General features: G+C 35.9%; 1 pseudogene; it reads left to right on the top strand.

Moving 5' to 3' along the window:
* The first annotated feature begins 3996 nt into the window (after positions 1-3996).
* LOC120216256 lies at positions 3997-7712 on the top strand (annotated as a pseudogene).
* Positions 7713-9186: the final 1474 nt, after the last annotated feature.

Here is a 9186-nt window from a genome sequence, read left to right as displayed (position 1 = left end):
TGTATATGGTTATTAAGGAATTTTCTACGTGGTCCTTAGGGACAATCTTATATGGCACTTCGGTATATTTCTACGCGACACTACGATGCAATTCTATGTGGCACTTCGGTGCATTTATACGAGCTATGGTGACAGCATTAGTGCACAACCTCAATAGACTCACATATCTATAGTTCTCACAGTGTACATGGGCTAGTCAAGAGATAATAACAAATACACTATATGTGATATGTATGTTTGGTAATGTTAAGTGTGTTACAGAAATCTCATGATGATACGTTTGTTAATTGGTATAGTTATATATGTGTTATATGATGTGAATGCATGGTGAGTAAAAGGTAATATGATAAAAGAAATCAATGATAATGATAAGAATTATAATAAAAATAAAGAATTGATATGCATATGTCTGTAGTTATGTTTGATACATAATGCATTCCATAGTTTATGAAGTATGCATAATAGCAATTAGAAATGGTATGTTATAGTAAATTTAATTATGCCTCACTAAGTCATAGACTTAGCGTGTGATTGTTTCACACGTAGGTTACAGAAGCGAGAAGAGAATCTAAGAGGAGCAAGACAGGTCAACATCTTCCTCACAATGTTTCAGATCAGAAAAGAAATGTTTGATATGTATTTGATTCTTTTAGATATAGTTGGCATGTAATATAAATGATTTGAATAGTATATGCTCTGATAAGTTTGTAAACTTTTATGATGAAATAATATGAAGTTTTTTTAACGAGAAATTTTCATTCTTTTAAATAAGTAAAAGTTTTAAAAGTTGATGTGACACCTCGGACTCGGATCTGGGTCGAATACGGGTGGGGGTGTTACATACTCGCTTAATTCTAGGTCATTGAGGGTACTTAGGTCATTTAGTAGCCAAGTTATCATGGTCACTTCGGTGTTTCTAGAGTAATTTAGTCATTTCCATAATTCAGAAACCTACGATACTTCCATTTAGTTCAACTTGGTCATATAATATAGTCATTTTATAGTTTGAGGGTATTTTGGTCATTTTTACCTCATAAGGGTATTTTAGTAATTTCTTAATCATGTATTGCCCGCATTTAGCCTTTAAATAAATAAATCAAAATTTTGGATTCTGAGATCAATTTATTATTTCATAATTCATGGATTTAAAATTATTTTCGATCGGTCAACCAATTTTTTTGCGAGCAGTTTGAGTCTTCTGTAGTGTTTTGTCGTTATTCCATATTCAATTTAAGTCCAATTGACAATTAAATACACCTCATGGATCAACTATTTTCATTCATGTATTTACCAATTATCAATGTGTTTCAGAAAGCATATAAAAGATAGTAGAGTATTACCTCAATTTTTATGCTCCACCAATCAAACATTTAAACTCCATTCGATCGCCCTCGAACTTGAATTCAACGTCCAATAATTTCTCGGATACATAGCAAACGAATTTACGTAAGAAACTGAACTTAATCGAAAAACCAAATTGAATCCAAAGATAAAATATTGATAAATGGTTTATCGGGTATGAATTTGGCAAAACGAACTTCGGATTCGGACTCAAGACGTCGAAAAACATAAAATAATAATTTTTGAAAATTTTGACTTTTTTTGTCAAAGTCAACGGTCATACCGGTCAATCTCAACGGTCAGACCAGTTAACGGTCAACGGGTCAGGTCAAAGTCAACTATTTGGGTCGGGTTGACTAAATTCAGGTCAGGTTAACTTGGTTTGGGTCAAACTGACCTAGTTGAGACATGGTTGGGCTGGTTCGATCCATTTGAATCGGTTCCAAAAGGTTTCCTTAGCTGGGGAAGAGCCTCACGCACGTACAATGGGGCGTGGTGGCTAGAGACGACGGTGACGGGTCGAGGGACTGCTACCAATTACTCCCTGTTCAAGCACTCACCAATATCAACTAAAAACATATAAAAAACCCAGCCAAAACACCGTGAAAACAACCGAAAAAGTGCTCAGAAACTTACCCAACTTCGATTGGTGAAAAAACGACGGTGAAGCAACCCATCGATTGATTTTTTTATCATGAGACACCGAGGAGTACAAAGGTTGTGGCGGTGAGACAAACAGATGTCGGGATCGACCAAAAATCACAAAAAAACAATTGGTCTTGGATTTTTTCGACGAGATTTCGCGAGGCTCTCCACGACGATCGACGGTGAATCTTAACGATCGATAACTTGGGCTTTGGTCACCGGCCGATGAGGAGTCGAATGATGGTAACGGCGTACACGACGGTGGCCGGACGAAGGCGAAATCAAGTGCGATGGCTCAGGCTCTACTAGGGAAGAAATTTGGGGGTTTTGATTAAGGGCTTTTTTAGAGTTAACCGAGTTTAATCTAATATACTATATATTTAATAAAAATATCTCAAACAGTGCCTTAGCGTAAATGGTTAGGGCATAGCTAGGCTTCCCTTGAGGCAAGGGTCAGGGGTTTTAGACCCCACAGTTGCAACTTGTAGATTTTTGCTATTTTTCACTATAAAGGAAAAATGAGAAAATTCATGATTAAATTCCTAAACTTCCCAGAGTTTCGAAACTAACCTGTAAGTTTTAAAATTTTACAATTTGGTCCTAAATTTTTCCCTTATTACAACTTTAATTCGATGCTTTAAATTAATAAAGTTTAGCCCCTAAATTGGGGTGTAACACCAGGTGACTATTTTGTAACTTTTAATAGTCAAGGGACTCAAAAAGTAACAATATATAGTTAGAGAACTAATTTATAACTTTTAATAATCGAGAGACTTAATAAAACAATACCCCATAGTCAGAGGACCATTTTTGTACTTTACCCTTTTTAATATTTCAACATTATTTTTTATTTAAATTCAATTAATTTATTTCATTTTCCTTTTTATTCATAAATTATTTTTAATTTTTTGAAGAAAAAAGTCAATGCACATTTAATAATTTTTTTCTTAAATTTTTTAAATAATGTTTTTCAATTTTAGTGGATTTATTTTATTTGATTTACCATTTTTTTTTCTAAATTATCTCTTTTATCTATGAATAAATTTGATTTTTTTTAAATAAACTATTTATGCTAATTCAGTTTGATTAAATTTATTTGTTCTTTTTCATTTTGATTTTAGAGTTATATTTTTAATTTCTTTTTAATAAAAATAAATTTAATATATGCTTTTAAATATTATGCAATAAAGTTTCAATTTTTTTCAAAAATATTTTCAAAATGATTAATTTTAAATTAAATAAAAAATAATTAATAAATAAATCTATTTTATGAAAATACATTTTGAATTAAAATAATTAATTTTAAATTCAATAAAAATAATCAACAGTTAGAGATATTTTCTGAAAATAAATTTTAAAATTATAACCTAAAATTTAAATGAAAAAAAACTGAAGCCAATCAATTAAATTATTATAAATTATTTAAATTTAAAAAATTAAGTACACTTTAAATTTAGATAAAAGATATAATTAGAAGAAAAAAATAAAGTAAATTCATTAAAATTGAAAAAATGTTATTGAAATACTTAAAAAATAAAAATATATATCCAACGTTGACTTACTCTTTACCCAAGAACGTTAAGGTGGAAAGTAAAAAAAGAAGAAAAGCTTCCAACAATGACAAACAAACTTCTACTATTAGTTTGGTGTTAATCATTACGACACATGTTTTGATATGAGTGGTGGAACGTATTTAGGGGTATGAAATTAGGGTAAAATGAAATGACGATCCATGATAAAATACAAGGTTCTTAACTTAAAATTAAATCTTATAGAAAATATTTTATAATTCAAAAAATCTTACAAAAGCTGTTCACAACTTAATATTAAGATAACTTACTATCTTATTTTTCCTTACCTATTAATATAGAAGAACATACAGCCATTTTTTAAATGGGGGCAGGATATTTTTGTTCTCCTTTAATACTCCTGCAGTTCTGCTACTGCAGCGGCCATGTCAGTGTTCTTAAATCTTACATGTTGTCTTCAATATTGCAAGTTCGAAGCTAAAATCCCCACTATCGTCACCAGTTCGTAAAAGCCTTCCTTTGTCTTCTGTTCTTCTCTCATGTTCTGGGTTTTTTGTGTTCTTTTCTGCAAATTTTTACTGTGAGCTACTTTGAAAATGGAGGAAATAGTAAAGCAGGTGATTTACCTGTACGGTGACTTGGATTTAGCCATTGTTGAAGCCCGGAAGTTGCCCAACATGGACTTATTGTCTAACCAACTTCGCAATTGCCTAGCATGCGAGTCTTGCAAATCTCCATCACAGGCAGCCGCTCAAGGAGGAGACACTAAAGATCATCACCATGGTAAAATCATCACCACCGACCCTTATGTCACCGTTACAGTGCCGCAATCCACCTTGGCTCGAACACGCGTCTTGAAAAACAAGGAGAACCCCAAGTGGAACGAGAGGTTCTCGATCCCCATGGCTCATCCCTTGATCGAGCTCGAAGTTAACGTCAAAGACAATGAACTCTTCGGCGATGAAGTAATCGGCACCGCCAGATTCTCCGCCCAAACGATCGCCACCGGGGAGCGTATAACCGGCTGGTTCTCGCTCATCGGCCCCTCTGGAAAGCCTCCTAAACCGAACACGGCGATCCACATAGACATGAAATTCACTCCCTGCGAGCAAAACCCGTTTTATAAGCAGAGCATCGCTAGTGACCCGGAGCAAGGCGGTGTGAGGAACACGTACTTCCCGCTGAGAAAGGGGAACAAGGAGACGCTTTACCAAGACGCTCACGTGCCGGACGGCATGTTGCATAGAATAGAACTAGACGACAGTAAACTCTTTAACCAGGTGTTGGGAGGATCTATGTTATGTAGTATCCGAGGCTCACCATATGATATATGTTGCTGGTTGGTCTGTTTTTCATAAGATCAAGCTCGTTAGAGAGCCAACTCGGTCACTGCCACGAGGTGGGGATTTAACCCTTGGTGAATTGCTTAAGTATAAATCTGAAGAAGGGGTTAGGGTGCTGTTGTTGGTTTGGGACGATAAAACTAATGGCAAATTTGGTATCTTTAAAAAGGTGACAAATTCCCAGCATGCTTTTTCAGTGTTCTATATACTGTCATTGTTTGAGTTACGATTCTAATGTGGATCCATATCGATGGATACACATGACGAAGAAACTCGAAAGTATTTTAAGCTTTCGTCTGTAATTTGTTTGCTGGCTGGTCGCTATGCTGCCGATAAGCTTGGTTATTTCAAGCAAAAGGCAGGGACTTGTCTTTTTTCCGATTAAGCTGATTGCATTTGCATATTTGATTTTGAAAATTTTCTGAGGTTGAATCTGCAATGGTTTTGATCAGGTCGTCGGAACCATGTTTACGCATCACCAAAAGTTCCTTCTTGTCGATACACAGGCCGCCGGTAATAATAGGAAGATTACTGCATTCGTGGGAGGTATTGATCTTTGTGACGGGCGCTACGATACACCTGAACATCGAATACTTAAGGATCTTGATACTATTTTCAAGGGTGATTTTCATAATCCTACTTTTTCCGTAAGTGATTGCTGGGTTTTATCTTACTAATAGTTTCCTCTGTTCGGATGTTCTTTTGCTTATGTTAATGGAGATTACTAGAGCAATTAGTTCTACTGTTAGCAACTCCCTTATTTTCCATTGTCTTGTTCCCAATTCTCTATATTTGAAAGGCTGGAATCAAGGCTCCTAGGGAGCCGTGGCACGATTTACACAGCAAAATCGAAGGGCCTGCTGCATATGATGTTCTTATCAACTTTGAGCAGCGGTGGAGGGAATCAATCACGTGGAAAAATTTCTTTCTAATTTGTAGTGAAAAGCTTCACATCAATGACGACGCTTTGATTAGGATAGAACGAATCTCGTGGATACTAAGTCCTCCCTTTACTGTTACGGACCAGGGCACCACGGTGGTTCCGGAAGATGATCCCAAGTTGCACGTTCTTAGTGATGATGATTGCGAAAACTGGGATGTTCAGGTTGTGTAAAATAACTACACCTCTGGTTTTGTTCTTCACTTCCTGTTTAGTAATGTTGATTCGATTTCTTTTTCTTCTACAGATTTTCCGATCCATCGACTCAGGATCTGTGAAAGGATTTCCAAATGACGTGAAAGGATCTGAGAAAAAGGTTTTTCCTTGAAATTGGCATTATTTTCATCAGAAGCAGATTTCCACTTGCAACTACTTTGTATCTGTATTATATGAAATCATGGTCCTTTTTTTGCAGAAACTTTTATATTCGAAAAACGTAGTCGTCAATAAGAGCATTCAAACAGCTTATATACAGGCAATTAGATCTGCTCAGCATTATATATATATAGAAAATCAGTATTTTTTGGGATCTTCTTATGCTTGGCCATCTTATAAAGATGCAGGTTATTGGAGTTATCCTTTGTTATTAAGATTATAGATTTCAACGTCTTAGATGAAATTCTTTTGGTAGTTTCCACGTTATTTGCTTTATGGTATAAGCAGGGGCCGATCATCTGATCCCGATGGAACTGGCATTAAAGGTTGCTAGTAAAATCCGAGCAGGGGAGAGATTCGCCGTATATATCATCGTCCCCTTGTGGCCTGAGGGTGATACGAAATCGCTTTCTGTACAAGAAATCTTATACTGGCAGGTTGAAACATATGAGCTGTAGCATCTTATATCCATGCATTATGATGGAAACATGAATTGCCAGAGTAATTCTGCTACTTCCATTAACCCATTTCATGTTCCCAGTCTCAAACAATGCAAATGATGTACGAAGTTGTTGCACGAGAACTTAAGTACATGCGAATTACGGACTCGCATCCTCGAGATTACCTCAATTTCTATTGCCTTGGGAAGAGGGAAGAGGTCTCTCCAGAAATGCTCGGCGGAGATGGTTGTTCGGTAATCGCTTCCCTTCTGTTCCTTTTAACGTTCCTGTTATGATTGTTGCTTATCTATATTTTGTATAGGTCTCCGAGTCTGCAAAAATGGGTCGGTTCATGATTTACGTGCATGCCAAGGGAATGATAATAGATGATGAGTACGTGATTGTAGGGTCTGCTAATATTAACCAAAGATCCATGGCCGGTACAAAAGACACAGAGATAGCTATGGGTGCCTATCAACGACATTATACATGGGCTGAGAAGAAAAAACATCCACATGGTCAAGTAAGAATGCTAATCGTTGGACCATTTTCTTTGCTGTCGTTTGAATGTGGTAAGAAGAAAGCATCGATTAGCCTGATTGTCGTCGTTCGTGGCAGGTATATGGGTATAGGATGTCCTTGTGGGCGGAGCATCTTGGTGAGCTGCATAAGTGCTTCGAGGGACCAGAAAGTCCGGAATGTGTGAAGACAGTAAACAAGATTGCTGAAGATAACTGGGAGAGATTTACGGATACCGAATATTCGGCATTGCAGGGCCAACTTATGAGGTATCCTCTGCAAGTAGATAATGATGGAAAAGTAACCCCGCTCCCCGGACATGAAACTTTCCCGGATGTTGGTGGCAAAGTAATCGGAGATCACTCGATGAAGATGCCGGATATTCTTACGACATAATCATTTTGCTCTGTGTTTGTGATTGAAAATTCCGATCAGGGTTTGTAAAGAAAATGTTCATTATTTTGTGAAGCAGTGTGCAGCCATGGTTCAAGTGGCTACTTTGGATTGATCATGTTAGTGTTGGATATGGAACAGTGTATGTTTGATTTTGCTTTGCCATTCACTTTTCCATTGTGTTGCAGGTAGGAGCCGATTTATCTTCTCCATTTCGTAATTTTAGGAGTCCGTCCAGTACGCATTTTGTTTCCTGAGCAGTTTATTTGTCGGTCGATGTTCCAATTCGTTAAGTTCGAGTACTCGTTAGTCTGGTACCCGTAAAATTGAAATACCCGTATTTTCGGGTCACGTGTACTCGGTTCATATATATATATATATATATATATATATATATATATTAAATTCAATTTTCTTTTAAAAAAAATCACTATGCAACACAAAATTTAAAATTTCACAATACATAACCTATACATAAAATAAGCTATTTAAAGTTAATTTTAAGGATATATGTATATTAAAGTTTATTTTCAAAAGAAAATATTAAAATTATTAATATCGATCGAGATTTTTCTTTGAATCTCATATTGACAAATTTATAAAAACTTTTTTGAAAATTCTAAAACTTAAAAGTACATAATAGAAACATATAACAAATTTAAGGATTTATATTTAATTTCAAGGTAAAATATTAAGAACCTAAAATACAAGTATAATTTAAAACTATATATGTGTGTCTAAATATTACCGGATCGGATCGAGTACCCGATTATAAAAAAAATTGGTCTAGACCTAACCTAATTACTTTGGAAAATCACAGGTCAAGTACCCTACTCGATCGAGTATTTTTTTTAGAGAATTATCCAATTTTTTGGATTATGATATTATTATTATTATTAATATTATACTAATATTATTTTTATTATTTTCATATTACAGTTGGCCCAAATAACAAAGTTTACAATGGAGCCCAAGGTACAAAGCAAATACAACCCCAAGCCCATCTAGCTGCCAGCCCACTAGGAAACCAAGTCCACCCGGTTTTGGCCTAGGACTGGAGCCCAATAGCAGACCCAAAACCTGAGTAAAGTTCCATCTCAAGCCCAATCCGTTCGATCTCCACCTTCCGATCTGACGAGAATCAACGGTCCATATCGCTCAAAAGCTTAGAGTTTTAACCTTAAATATCAACAGTCACTGCTACCACCCAGAAGATCTGGACCGTCTGATCACGCGTGTGATCCACGAGCCCGCCGTTCAACTTCCCGCCGCTTGAGCCACCTCTATTGATCATTCCCGTCACTTTGACGCTGACGCTGCCGCCGTTTCAGCCATCCGTCACCAATCAATTGAGCAAATCAAAGTAAAAAACCCCATTAAAATTTTTGAAAATCCCGTTAAATTCGGGTAGAGGTCAGGGAAATCATTCCCCCACCAAATAGCTATCATCATTTACATCCAAAGATCCCCATGCAAGATATATTTCGGGGGATTCAGCATAAAAAATAAGAAAAAATACAAAGAGAAAAAAAATGAAAAATAAAAAAAGGAGAGCAATCATTCGGAAAACAAAAAAGAAAAGAGGAACAAACCCAGAAAAGAGAGATTCAAACCAGAAAGGAAAGAAAAAAGACGGAGAAAAAAAACAAAACGAAAACCCT

This window comes from Hibiscus syriacus, unplaced genomic scaffold (genome assembly GCF_006381635.1).
Source record: "Hibiscus syriacus cultivar Baekdansim isolate YM2019G1 unplaced genomic scaffold, ASM638163v2 tig00110159_pilon, whole genome shotgun sequence".
Classification (NCBI taxonomy): Eukaryota; Viridiplantae; Streptophyta; class Magnoliopsida; order Malvales; family Malvaceae; genus Hibiscus; species Hibiscus syriacus.
The sequence above is the reverse complement of the archived record's forward strand: the minus strand, read 5'-3'. Positions and strand labels throughout refer to the sequence as shown.